General features: G+C 44.8%; 1 long non-coding RNA gene across 1 annotated transcript; it reads left to right on the top strand.

Annotated features, from left to right (window-relative positions):
- The first annotated feature begins 7,706 nt into the window (after positions 1-7,706).
- LOC147418217 (uncharacterized) lies at positions 7,707-8,423 on the top strand. Its single transcript, XR_015187337.1, has 2 exons — positions 7,707-7,924; positions 8,034-8,423. It is a non-coding gene; the product is annotated as an uncharacterized LOC147418217 (long non-coding RNA).
- Positions 8,424-14,746: the final 6,323 nt, after the last annotated feature.

Below are 14,746 nucleotides of genomic sequence, written 5' to 3'. Positions count from 1 at the left end.
TGGATGATGAGGAGTTTCTTTCTTCTTTGTCACCGCAGCAGAGACAGTGGTACGTGGAGCGTCATCTCTCTGGCGCATCATCGCACGTTCCTACTCCATCCGCATCTCCCTCTATTTCGGAGCATTCGGCGCGCTCTGAAGCTTTGGCGTCGACGAGACGATCTTCACACTCGTCTAGACACCAACGCTCTAGTGGTGGCAGTGGCGGTTGTTGTGGGGATTCCGCCGCCGATGCCTCCACACCGCCTCGTGTTCGACGAGGCTCTTTACCCTCCCCTTCTTTGCCCGCCCCCACACCAGCCACAGCATCGCCATCTACGCCAGGTTTTGCGCGGCTGACTGTTCCTAGCAGCTACACACCTCTACCTACTCCGCCAGGAGCCACCCCACTCGACACTCCTCGCTTCGGGGCCCAGACGCCGGTGGAGACACCTGACGTCCGTACCCCCATCGACACGCCGCTAGAGACCCCTGCCGAGACACCCAGGTTCACGCGTCACCGGCCAGAGGGCTTGCCTTACTCCGTCGACTTGAGCGGCGGCATCATCATGGATGATGACGGCAAGAAGGTGATCTCGCGCATGCGTGGTCTTTGCTCTCAGCTGTTTAGACACTACATACTAAACAAATGGAGTGAAGTACCAAGTGATTTAAAAAACAGAGTCATCAACATACTTCATGATGAGTTTCCCGTTCCAACACGGGATCTGCGCTTCAATGAAGACCTGATGAAGATTCGAATGCGCGAATACTGCAAACACAAGCGTTCCGAAGTGCAAAAAGCAATCAAGCATGGGTGGAACAGGCCAGATTGGTTGGCCAAAGAAGATTGGAAGAATGCGAAGAAAGCAGCGCGCGAGAATCCCGACAAGTGGAAGCAACAAAAGGATGCAGCCAGAGCGCGAGTAGAGGCAGGGAGCTCGCACCACTTGGGGAGCGGTGGATGGGCATCATTTGAGGCCGATTTTGTAAGTGTTTTCGAATTGCTCATGTTCGATAGTTTAGGGTTTATGAGTTTTTTAATTCTAGCATAATGAAATCTTTGTATGTTTTCACAGTGGTCGATGACAGGACGTGATCCCACACCGTACGAGCGCGAGTACGCAGGCAGGAAGGGCTTAAACGCCCTGATGGACATTCTCAGTTCTCGCGGTGGCATGGTTAGTATTAGGGTTTACTCTTTTCTATTTTTTGTATTGTTTTATAAATGTCGTTATATGTTTATACTTACTGAAAGCTGTCTTATTGTCTTTTTTTGCAGAATCCGACAGATACGCCGCTTGGACGCGATGAGACGTCTGACTAGACGACGTCAGTTTTAGCCGTAGCTAGATAGCATTAGTTTAGGGTTTCTCATAGCTTATGTATCATGAGACGGATTTTATACGTCTTTTTGAACCATGTATATTATTACATTTGTCACCGCAGTTCATTTTTTCAATCAATTCTTTATACCTATGATGTTGTACAATTGTCATTATTACATTTTCCAATCAATTCATTTTGCCTATGATGTGTACAATTGTCAATTTTACGCTTGTCAATTTTGCAAACAATGCGTCTTGTGGGTGACTATTTTGGGTCTATTATCTACCCTTGCACTTTTTTAAAAAAGTGAATCAAGTACAATATGGTTGATGGGTGGCAGGGCATTCAATGCCCTGTCACCAAAAAAAATTCTCTCGGGCGTCGCTATAACCGTCGCTATTTATGGCTCTGTAGCGTTGCTATGAGCGTCGCTATAGACTTCTGTGTAAACATCGCTATAACCGTCGCTATGACCGTCGCTATGAGCGTCTCTATATAGCGACACCTATAGCGACGCTCTCGTAGCGACGGTTTTAGCGACGCCGGGGGTTATAGAAACCCAGTGTAATTCCGTCGCTAACAGCGTCACAAGAGCACACAACCTCTTGTAGTGAGGCCCGAACAAGATTGCATACATTTCACTACTACTACAACCCCCAAAATCTCTAGGATTGACCCTTGCAAACCTTGTAGACCAATTAAGGAATATTTGCTTAGCACAAATAGTATCCCCAAAAACAAACTGACCTTGTAAGACGAGGAAGAAGCCATGGCTTCGAGAGACATGGTCAGGGTGAAGGTGCATATGACCAAATGAAATTTGATATCTACAAAGGTGTATTTATGAGATATTTAAAGAAAATTTATAGAACTTATATCTCTCTCTATCATTCTCTACCTCTCTCCCTTCTGTCTCTATCTTTGTCCATCTCTCTCTCTCTCCATGTGTCTCTCTCTAACTCTCACCCTCCCTCTCAATAGTTCTATTCTAGCCTTTAATGCTATCTCCATTTCTTTTTCCTTCTCTATATCTCTATGTCCCTACCTCTCTCTCTCTCTCTACATCCCTCTCTAGATCTTTCTACTGTTCTATATCTCTCTTCCTCCAACTCTGCCAATCTATATTTATCTCCCATCCTCTCTCTCTCTCTCTCTCTCTCTCTCTCTCTCTCTCTCTCTCTCTCTCTTTCTCTCTCTAGTCTATTTCATGTATTTAGTCTCTCTTTCTCTCTAGTATATCCCTCTCCCTCTCTATCTCTCTAGCTATCTCCCACCCTCTCTTTCTCTCTCTCTCTCTCTCTCTCTCTCTCTCTCTCTCTCTCTCTCTCTCTCTCTCTCTCTATGTCTCTCTATGTCCCTACCTCTCCTCTATCTCCATCACTCTCTACCTCTCCCTCATCCTCTCTCTATCATTACACGGCTCACTCTATCTTTCTTTATCTCTCCCTCTATGTCTCTCTCTAACTTTCTCTCCATCTCTCTCTAGTCTATTTTACGTATTTAGTCTCTATCCATCTGTATCTCACTCTATCTTTCTTTATCTCTCCCTCTATGTCTCTCTCTAACTTTCTCTCCATATCTCTCTAGTCTATTTTACGTATTTAGTCTCTATCCATTTGTATCTCTCTAGCTGTAGTCTATCTCTCTCTCTCTCTCTCGCTCGCTCTCTCGCTCTCGCTCTCTCTCTCTCTCTCTCTCTCTCTCTCTCTCTCTCTCTCTCTCTCTCTTGCATTACATGGGTGCTAGTCTCCCAATTAACGTAGGATAGAGAGAGGGAGGTGCTACAAATAGAGAGAGTGGAGAGCCCTGCAAATATACCCAAAATAGCAAACAACAAGCCATAAACGAACAAATCTACATACTTGACGACTCGCACAAATCCATAATCGAACTCAACACGAACAGAGAGAGGCAGAGAGCGAGATAGATTGAGAGAGCACATGTAGGCGCACCTCCTAGAGCGGAGTGATACGTCGGCATGGCAAGAGAGAAGAGAGGAGAGGAGAAAAGAAAGAAACAATCATTGGGGGCAATCTCCCCCATGCAAGAGTGACCATTTCCCTCTTTCTCGTATTTAGTTTATAGATTTCTTGAATGGTCAAAGTGAGTACAAATTTGTCGGCCGGTCATAAATGGGCAAAGCTCATAAAAGAGCACTTGAATAATAAAATGTACATAAAATATATATCTGTTTTCATAGGCCTAGATCGGTCAAGCCTTTTCCACCTGTCACCTGCAAATAGATAATCATTTTTCATTCTATTTACATACCTCTCCGTTAGAAAGCAACTATCCTTAGCTAAGAAGATAAAAATCTGCAAACCATACTTGTGAAAAAACAATGATTAGTATTCTATGTGAGAAATAGCATGTAGTAAAATGAAAAATTTATGAAACAAAACAACATTGCTTATGCCTGTCATCATCCACATACTACCTATTCTAGTGTCCCATACCACTAGAATAAGCAGTATATGTCATACTTTGATGAAGCAGGATATCATTGGTCAATCTCAAGTTCAATTCCATAAATATTGTCACGACCGAAAAGCATCATATACCAATTCCAAATCCAAATCCAAATATCTGCCAACACGTACCCATTTCCAAATCCAAATATCCTTCATTTTGTGCTACCCTAAATTGGCAGATGACTAGTGATATTGCCTAAATCAATAAATCTACACGAAGATGAGCATTGCCACATTGCCTAAATCGGCGAATCTGTGTGCCTGTGACCAATGGACTAGACATGGCATAAAAAGTGAAAATAAATGACCTGTTTGATATGAAATTGGAATAGACTGGAATGTGGAAGCATGTACTAAATGTTAGCGATCATCGCACACCAACTAAGCTCGTATAAGTAGTGGTATGACAAGTCATCTCAATAAAGAGTCCAATCAAAGAAAGTAGAAGCCATGACATTAGAAACAATGGATTTTGCAAAATAATGAAAATAAGTAAGGAAGTCTTGTCTTCTTAAAAGCATCTGGAAAAATTCTTGCCTGCTGCAAAGGTGTTTGGGTATCTATAGGGGTGTGAGAATATCTGCAAAAAAACTCACTTAAAAGAAATATGATATAATAAACATTAATTTATCAAAGCACTATTAAACTAGAGGATTCGCTCATAAGGAGATGTGGTGAAGGGTGGGGGAATTTGGAAGGGCCAAGATAAGAGAAGAGATGGGAGAAGCACTTGTGGTGAATTAGATAATGTTACTTTTAGGTCTAAAGATACATAGGTAGATCTTACTTATTAGGGATAATTGAAATGATGTTTCAAGAGGGGTATTATCAGAATGCAGTAAGAAATGTCATACTCGGAGCTTGATATGAGAACATTGTATTTAGATTTATTTACAAAATTTTCTAAAAAACGAAGCACTAAAAACGACTTTGTGTTAAATTCAACAACAATCTAATCATACACTAAATTTATGTGGTCAAAAGCCGAAATATCTTGAGTCAATTGATTATAAAAGTAATAATTCGAGAGAGAATTTGTACAAAATGGAAACAATCATATTGATAGACATACAGGGGACATGCCATGTTAACAGTGAGAAGTCAACATGAATGTGTGGTATATCTGCTTACCACTGGCATTAAAAGTGGAAATATAATGCACAAAGAGTTTGTGTAATTAAAATTTAGGTAGATTCATTTGAAAAGAATGCTAAATAAACATAGACACAATTATGTACATTTTAATACCAACAACAAGAACTTATCGAGTGTATGAGTAGTTGCAGGGCAACTTGTGCTCATACAATTTTGAAGCACTTAATTTTGGTTGAGAGTTTCATTGAAAAACTGCTTTCAACTCAGTGATCATGTTCAACTAGAATGAGCAAAGTTGCTCGGGATAAGCTGAAATTCTGAGGGTGGTTAGTGTATGACACTATTGATATATGAGCCATGCCTTTTGCGTTGTTCAGGTACAAGGTAGATGCGTATTCTCTAATGTATTTTTTTTCTTATGCAATTAGTGGACTATTATGCATTGCATCATTGCCAAAGATATAACATGATTGATGTCAATTATCAAAACATGACAATAGGGGGGTGGCGGGGGGTTGTGAAAAGAGAGAGAGAAATGAAATGAAATGTTATAGTAACCATCTTTAAAATGCCAAAATTACCTACAAAAACAAAGTGAGACAATCCTTGTGGATCTAATACAATGTTTGGGTACGAAAATAGACTAAAATCATCATCGTCATTGTCAAGTGGCGTCGTAGCAGAAAGTATTGCGTTAGTCATGAAAGAGCTTCATCAATGTCCACCGCTGGTAGTCATATTGGGAGGGGAAAGAGAGAGCGAAATGAAATAGAATGTTATATTAATTGTCTGCAAAAGGCCTATGGGGATCAAACTTAGACAATCCTTATGGATCGAATACAATATCTAGGTACAAAATAAAATGAAATAAAATAAGAGCTAAAATGAAATCCATAGCTGAGGAAGGCTGACGTCGACGGGTGCTGTCCGAGGTGGTATTGCATCGGTCGCTAAAGAACATTGTCAATCGCTGCCTCTGTAGGTAGCTGTACTAGGAGAGGGAGAGAGAGAAAGAGAGAGTGGGGGTTGATGGTGCCTGCAAATAGGGTTGGTTATCGGCCATGGTGAGATCAGAGAAAATATACCCAAAACAGAGGATGCGGCACACATCAGCAGGGAGCAATGAGGAGAGATCCTCACACTCCCTGACTCCCCTCCAGATGCTATTGCTAGTGGATTCAGGTGATTTACATGAGAATTTGCAGCTTGTGGCATCCACCAAGGAGTACTAAGGTTTGCAGACTTGATGCCGATTGTAGTGAGCTGACTGGCTGCTGTAGTGTAGGAGCTGAGAGAGAGAGAGAGAGAGAGAGAGAGAGAGAGAGAGAGTCCTTGCTCAATCTAGAGATGGGTGATGGGGATTTCACCGTAGCATATGTGAGACAAGGTGACCTTACAACTACTGCTGAAAGCTTGGTTCTCTCTACGTCCGTGTGTAATGTACCTTGCTTACTTGCGATGCTCTTTTTGGCACCCTCAATGGTGTATTTGTTGTAGTTGGTGCATTCACAGGGGCAGTGACTGGAGCCTAGGCAGGCCGTGCAATAGATAGTGAGCTGCTGAGGGTGCTGGGTTAGGGACGGTAGTTGGTGCTGTGTTGTCCGTGGAAGTGTTAGAAGCCTTCGGGGCCTACTGGTACTCAGAGCACGCCAGCTCAGGGCTTTCCTCTTCTATGGCTAAATTCCTTGAAGATCTGTTGAACGAAAGGTTTGTACAAAATCAGGTCGCTCCCATGATCGGGTTTGGTTAAATATCGGCTAGCTTGCCTGCGTGGGAGGGCAGTCGGAGCCGGTTGTCGGTCAAATGAAACCGGTTGGGAGGAGTTGACTAAAAGGTCAATGTGTTGCACGATACGCAGCTTGAACAACGGACCTCTCTGTCAGGAGCAGGAGCTGTACCACTGCACTACGCACGCACATTTGCACATTGACTGCAGCCTGCGTTACATAACTTTTAAGAAAAAGTTGACCCCCCCAAAAAGCGCCGTGACTGGCTCCCCCGGTCAGCTCCACCTACATGTCGCTTAGCTAGCCGATATTTAACATGAGCCCAGCTCTCGTCCACTAGGAGTCATCCAACCATCACTCTCTCTATCTCCCTCCCTCTCGGTTTGGAATTACATCTCCACCACTTTCGTGCCCCCACATGCACATGATCAACTGCTGCCATCGAGTGTGTGCCCACCATCTTTGGCCCTGCAATCTATGCACATTAAATATCGGCTAGCTAAGCGACGTCAAATGAGTGGCTGTGGGTGCCATGAGGTGAGATCAGAGAATGCTAGTGTATGCTGTTGGCGCCACGATGCAAGAGATAGAGGGAGGGTGGGATGACTCATGTTGACTCTGAGAAAGGTTTGAGAGAGAATGAGAATGGATAGGCTGCACCTCAGAACTACTGGCGCCATTGGTTGCTGGGTGAGTTGACGCCATGCAGGCCCAAAATTTGGCGGCAAATGAGAGAGACAAAGAGCGAGAAAAAAATTGATGGGTAGCTGTTGGATGAGAATGAGAGTGGTTGGGAGCGCAATGGTTGCATGCAGAGAGAGAGAGAGAGAGAGAGAGAGAGAGAGAGAGATGAGTGACTGTGAGAAGGAGCCCATCCGCTGCGTGTGATTATTGGGAGGGGTGGTTGCATGCATATATGCCACTCACAAAGAAAGTGTGGGTGTTGTCGAGCGATGAGAGAGAGAGAGAGTGGTGGATAGCTCTCGTTTAGAGAGAGAAAGGTGGGGGAAGGTGGACGCGCTCGCATGCGGAGGGTAACACCACTGGCATGATCTTCTGCCATCTATACTATTTATTAAGCGCACAAGGATTCCGGTCTACCACGCGGCAAAAGAAGAGCTGCTACAAAGGGCTTGGCTGGAGGTAGGAAAACGGGCATGTAGGGAGCTGAACAGGCAACCATCATTAAACGCACAAGGATTTCGGTCCGCCACACAACAAAAGAAAAGCCGCTACAAAGGTCTTGGCCGGAGGGGGGAAACGGGCATGTAGGGAGTTGAAAAGGCAGGCATTCTGGTGAACGAGGTGAGAAGAGGAATGTAGGTGAGGGAACCAAGACAACAACTTAGGCAATGGAGTGCTCCATGCAACCTACCAACAACAAGAGCATGGCATGGGACAACCTAACTTTAGTGTTTTGATGTATTTTCAGGCGCAGAAATTGTGGGATGCAAGGAAGAGAGTTTTGAAGTGTTGCGAATGGGAGTAGAGTTGGTGGAGGACAGCTCCTGCGAGAGAGTTTCAAGGCCAGCGGTCTTGAAGTGTGGGGCCAATCTTGATGCACTCTCTATTCTCATAATCAGTGGTGCTCCCAAATTTACAGTCTGTGTTGTTCTCCAGCTCCCATTCATCCACCACAAGTCTCTCGAAGGTTAATATTGGGATAGGGAATAGAAGCTTATTTTTGAATGTAGCTTTGTGAAGTAGCAATACTTAACAGCACCTCTCTCAAGCAAACCCTTCGCAACTTGCAACTCGACCATCTCTTGCTTTCATCTTTGAAAAAACGTCAACCAATTGGAGCGGACCTGCTCCTTGCATCTCTCTCTCTCTCTCTCTCTCTCTCTCTCTCTCTCTCTCTCTCTCTCTCTCTCTCTCTCTCTCTCTCTCTCTCTCTCTCTATGTACTACAGTCAATGCTCAAACATGCGTACCCAGCCAGCGTTGGCGACAGAGAAAGATGAGAGATGAGAGATGGGAGGGAGAGAGTGCACGGGGGAGCGAATCCGGATGGCATCGCTTTTGTCAATGTTGTATTTCTCCTCCTCCTCCTCCTCCGTTACGCGAAGAGAGAGGCAGTTGGCTTGCAGCCCATGGTGCTCAACCTGCTCAGAGAGAGAGAGAGAGAGAGAGAGAAAGAGACTCCGCAAAGAGAGAGAGAGAGAGAGAGAGAGAGAGAGAGAGAGAGAGGTAGCACAAAAAGTACTCTAGGAGACAAAAAAAAGGGGCAATCGGCTTATAGTCCAGACTCTAGGGTGCCTCCGCGAAGGAAGAGAGAGAGAGAGAGAGAGAGAGAGAGAGAGAGAGGTGGCACAAATAGGAGCTTCCTATCTGACAGGGCCAAAGAGCTCTAAGGTAAAAGCTCCATATTAAGGACATTGAAAATACCAGGGCAAAATCTCAAGATATGCTGCAGAATTCTGAGGTTGGAAGGATGCAACGTGTAGCTCAAGAGGTCGCCAAGCCGGGAAACAAGTCTTGAGTGTTTTCGCTCAGCACGCAGTAAACCACTACAACAAAAAAAGTTGTCAATGACGCAGCACCGCGTCGATATATACGTCCCTGTGAGCCTGTCGCTATTTGCGTCGATATCTGCGTGGAAAGGCTTTATTTGCGACGCAGATATGGACGCATATAGCGACGCATATATCGACGGCCATAATAGAAAAAAAAATTCTTGGACAGAGGGCAGGTAGCCTGGCCTGTGCCCAGTGAAAAGATGGACATAGCCACCACAGCCAGACTTCCTGCCCTCTGCCCAAGAAAGCGAGCAGCACCAATCAACCGTGCTCCCGCAGAAATTTCGGCAGAGTTCCCTTCGTTTTTACATAAACTTTTCAAAAAAAAGAAAATCATGTATACGTCTCCTACATGCTATCCATGTAGGATCTCACATGAGATTTAAGACCAATGACCATAACGAACCATAACCATAACTTAAAAGCATAACCATAACGAACCATAATCATAACTTAAAAGCATAACCATAACTTAAAACCATAACCGACCAATATAACCACTTTAATCATAACCAGAAATAAAATTAACAATTACCATAAGCATAACCAGAAAGTTAAACATAACCATAAACACAACCTGAACCATAACTATGTCTATACAAGAATAGGAGAAATAACCATGTCTATACAATGACAATGACAATAACCATGAGGGTCAGGAAACCAATAACTGTCTGAACAATAATCATAACCATATATATATGTCTATACAAAAGGAGACACAGAAGCGTGTCTGTGTCTCACAAAGCATATATATCAAATCTGGTCCACTGATGACTAGACGTCACAACCTGCACATAGGACAGCTCACAAAATTAGTATTGATATTACTTCACATATACTTACTTAATTAAATCAACTCACACATATTAACGTCTCACCTCAAGCGATCAGCAAAACTGTAAGGCCGCCCAGTCTACGGGCTCTCCTGAAGCATCAAGATCATTCAATACTTCATAGATACCTCTGCGATATCCATCTGAATCCTCCTGACGTGTCGGGGCTCGATGCATCGCAAGATTCTGCGTTTATACAAAAATTAGAGTAATAAGAATACATGATTCATCGCGTTTTAAAAAACGCCATAGTTAAGATTGGATTAGAAACTCACAAACTCATAGCGAAAGGTGTCGAAGCCTCCGCTACTAAGATGAGATGTCTCCCTGGTCATTTTTCGTATCTGCGCAGCCTCACGCTGCTGTCTGAACCGCGTGGCCGTTGTCCCCTCATCCTCCCTGATCTGTAGCCATGTCTCGTGTGGGATGCCCGAAGGCTTCGGTGAGCCGGTCCTGAAAGCCTTCCGAGCTGCATCTCGTCTATGTTTCATGGTGTCCCGTGCAACACCCTTGACCCACCTCCTCGGAACAACGTCAGAACCCGGAGCAGGCTGGTACTCTCTCAGGATGGTCTCCACTATGTAAGTGACTTTGTCCCTTTCTTGCTGATCCCAAGACGTTAGAATGCTGGTCGAAAACTGTAGCTCCGCGAGCTGGCGAATTTGCTGTCTCATCTCAGTCCCGACTCTATCTATGTCAACAGAACCATATGGCCGTACAGTATAGAGCTTGGAGGCACTAGGATCATGTGCCCCACAAGGTATCCGAGGTGTGCCTTGGTAGGACGAGGGTCGTGAGCGAGGAGGGTTCGAAGCATCTGTGGACCCTCCTCCACAGCAACCACCATCTCCACCTGACGATCATCGAGATTGGTGAGTGCACCTGTGCTGCAGAGATGAGGACGTACCCACCTCTACCCCACCCCTAGGTGTCGAAGAGGCCGTGATGGGAGAAGCAGGCGTCGTACCCATAGGTGTCCCCCCCCTAGGCGTCGGACCCTCGGGTGTGAAGCCCGGAGGCGTAGTACCCGTGCCTCTGGCTACCCACTACTGAGAAGCCTCTGCCATATGAGCAAGCGTCATCCGTGTAACGAAGCCCATGAATGCATCTGCACTCATAGAAGCGAGATTTGGAAACTGGTCATACTAAAGTCCTGCACAAAGAAAGTAAAATAAAGCGTCAGAACACAGTTGTTTAAATTAACTTTAAGCTTAATTTGAATCAACGTCTTCACACAAACACTTACAGGCCTAGGCCTCGACGAGTGAGGCATCATCAATAAGATCTTGCACCGTTTCATCGTCTATCTCTAATTGCAAACATAACTCTGCCCCAACTCGTTCTGGCAGATTGTCTTCATCCATTGCATCTTCATCTACAAGTGTCAATTCTGGCTCGTCTGCGTCATCCCTCGTATATCTGTCAGCTTCCTCTGCGATACCTTCTTCCATCTCATCTAATGTCACGTACAGTAGTATGGACGTCGTCTGAGTGACTTTCCTCCAGGAGATCTTGCCCTTCAAATACTTGTTTATTTCTTGGAGCTGTTTATTTCTTGGAGCAACCTGAACCACAAACTACCACTGTCGCTCTCGAGGATCCTGTACAAAGACCACTTGCTCGCAATGTTTGAGGAGAGAAAATGTGTCGCTCGCATCTGTCCAAACCTTTGTAGAATCTATTTGCACAAGTTTGTTTCCATCTCTGCGTACCGTTGGATTGCGACTAGAAGTAATCACCTTGAACCACTTCACATCCAACAAAAACATCTCAAACCGCCTGAAGCTTACTTTCAGGATATCTGACACCACACCACAGTAATCTAGGTTGCTAGTGCTCTTATTCATGTCTCTGGCACTAGCCTGCTCTTTTGCATGAAACTAACCATTACCCCACTGTCAAACGTGTTTCTTTTGTTGTCAATTTGTTGTGTTCTGAAATGCTTTCCATGCGACCACAGTGCCATGTATGTATGATACTTCCAGTCACATCCAATAGCCAGTTCTTCCTCTTCTAGAGATATGGGTTCTCCGATCTGTCGAGCTGCTCTCACTGTCTTGTCCAACCATGTCATTGTAGGGAATTCAGGTAGAGGAGCGAGATAGTCTGGCAAGGGTAAACCTCTAGTCGTTCGGCTTCGCCTGAAATCCTGTCGCTCCCTATTGCGTCTCTCCTTCTCTTCTTCGTACCTTTCAAGCCATTTTTGCATCGGCGCTGAATTTAATATATAGAACTTCATGATCTTTTCTCGCATGGCGTCGTTCATTTTCTTCGGCACCCCTTGCCCTTGCGGCTCCTCTCCCACCAGTCTTGCATCCTCCTCATCGCTCCACAGTCGAGGCATTTCTGGGTCAGAAACGGATAGAAATTCGGTCGTCAATACAAGAGACTCTTGCACCAGCCATCCTTCTGCCATGCTCCCCTCTGGACGCGCTTTTTGGCAAACAAAAACCTTAAGTGTTTTCATGAACCGCTCTAGAAAGAACATCCAACGACTGTGGACTGTACCTGCCACTGCAACCTCATCTACTACATGGACGAGCAAGTGCATTTGGATAGTTAAGCAGCTCGTGGGTAGATACTTCTCAATCATGCAAACTGCTTCAATGGAGTTAGCCCTTGCGACTGTAATAGATTCCTCCTGTATCTCCTTGGAAGAGATCCACCGCACTAGCTCTGAAATCTTGTATATGCAGGTCCGCACTTCCTCCGTTAAAGACTCTGCATTTCAGCCGTGCGATTTTAGTCCTGACAGTTGATTGTCACGGGTGAATTCTGTCTTGAGACATCGCATATATCCTGTTGGTGTCCTGAACTCTGAAATCACCCTTTTAACTTGTCGCTCTTCGTTTTTTAGCAATACCCATGGCGCTCTTGGAAGTTTTGTTTGGCCAGCTGCATTGGTGAAAGGCCACAGCTCTGGCATCTTTCCAACTGACTGCAAATCATCTCGTGAAGCTCGATTGTCTTTCATTCCCATGATTGTCTTCCAGAGGAGCTCTCCCACATTCTTGAATATATGCATTGGATCCAACAAATGGTTAATTAGTAGATCACCCTAGTACGGTAACGAATGGAGAATGGACAAACGTTTCATTCCTCGAACAGGGTGTCCCTCATGTTGCTCCCATCGGCGATGCCACTCTTGTACATGCATAGGACGACATTCGATGCAACCAAGCTGACCTTCGCGCAAGTTGATGGCCATCTAAAAGATAACGGTGGTGGCCTTGATAAATTGTCTTTCGAAGAGAGGCAGAATAGCGCACATCCAAAGACTGCCCGCAAATTGGATATGCATTGTATCCCGAAGTTGTTAGCCCTACATATATTAAAGCATGAATCAGGCCAAGGCAAAGTGCTTGCGAATAGCGAGAATTTTGTAAATCAAGAACCATTACCAGAAGCTTCTCCGTATCCTGGCCAATCATGCATAGTCCACATAAGAAGTCCATGGATCCTTGCATGTTGTTGTTCTACTAGTTCAACCGCATCTGCTATGTCGATCCCATGCCATAAATCCTGGAGCTCGTCAACTAGTGGAGCTAGATAAACATCCATGTTTTTTGCCTTGAACTTACCAGGTACAATCAAGCTTAATATCAAATGACCCTTCTTGATGGCAAGCCACGGCGGGAGGTTGTAATTGATGAGGCACACAGGCCAAGTGCTCCATGACGAGCTTCTCAAGCCAAAATGATTGACTCCATCCATGCCATGCCCAAACGCAAATTGCATGGTTCACTCTTAAAATGTGGCCAGGTATCTTCAATGTGCCTCCAGGACTTTGAATCAGCAGGCACCCTAAATGTTGTGTCAGTGGATCTATTCGTAGAATGCCACCGCATCAACTTTGCAATGGAACCACAACGAAACATGCTTTTTATCTTAGGACTAATAGGAAAATGCCACAACACTTTAGCTGGCACTATTTCGCCAACTGTATCTTGTTTGTAGCGCATTGCTCCGCACTTAGGACACGACAGACAATCTGCGAATTCATTGCGAAAAATAATGCAATCATTTGGACATGCATGAATCTTGTTGTAGTCCAAGCCAACTGAGGTCAATAGTTGCTTTGCGTCTGGCCTGGAGGGGGGCATTTCATTGCTAGCCGAGAGAAATTGCTCCCGCAACAACCTGTTTAAGCCACATTAAATTAAAAATCTCTCCAAGCATGTCACCGTTGCAATCGAAAAATCTCTTTTGTAAATTACATACCTAAACAAAGCAATGACTCTTGCATCTGACCACCCGTACATTGACTGAAGATTCAAAAACGCCAGACAAGTACGAAGTGCCGATATTTTGGTGCCTTCATAAATTGGTTGACGTGCCAACTTCCTCAACATGTCTTCAGGAGATAGGCGCACGGCTTCTGGTGCTGCTTGGTTAGCGTTCTCCTCGCTTGTCTAGAAGAAGGCATCCAACATCTCCTCCATGCCGTCGTCTTCTGTCTGTAAGTCCTTTTCTGCTTCCATCCTTGGCTCTATATTGGTCGGATCTTCACGCCTAATCCTTTCTCTCTCTCTCTCTCTCTCTCTCTCTCTCTCTCTCTCTCTCTCTCTCTCTCTCTCTCTCTCTCTCTCTCTCTCTCTCTCTCTCTCTCTCTCTGAGATGTAGGTGCTATGTCGCGAAAATCAATGTCCGTTCCGTAGGAGTCGTATCGTAGATTCTGTACTGTTTCTTTAGCAAACTCTCCCTACTTGTGCACATGCTCATTACATATCCTACGCTTGCGAAGGATTTGATACTTGCAGAGCGTGCATGAGCATGCAATCTTTTCCTCCA

Source organism: Adiantum capillus-veneris, chromosome 30, assembly GCF_014529385.1.
Source record: "Adiantum capillus-veneris isolate H3 chromosome 30, ASM1452938v2, whole genome shotgun sequence".
NCBI lineage: Eukaryota > Viridiplantae > Streptophyta > Polypodiopsida > Polypodiales > Pteridaceae > Adiantum > Adiantum capillus-veneris.
The sequence above is the reverse complement of the archived record's forward strand: the minus strand, read 5'-3'. Positions and strand labels throughout refer to the sequence as shown.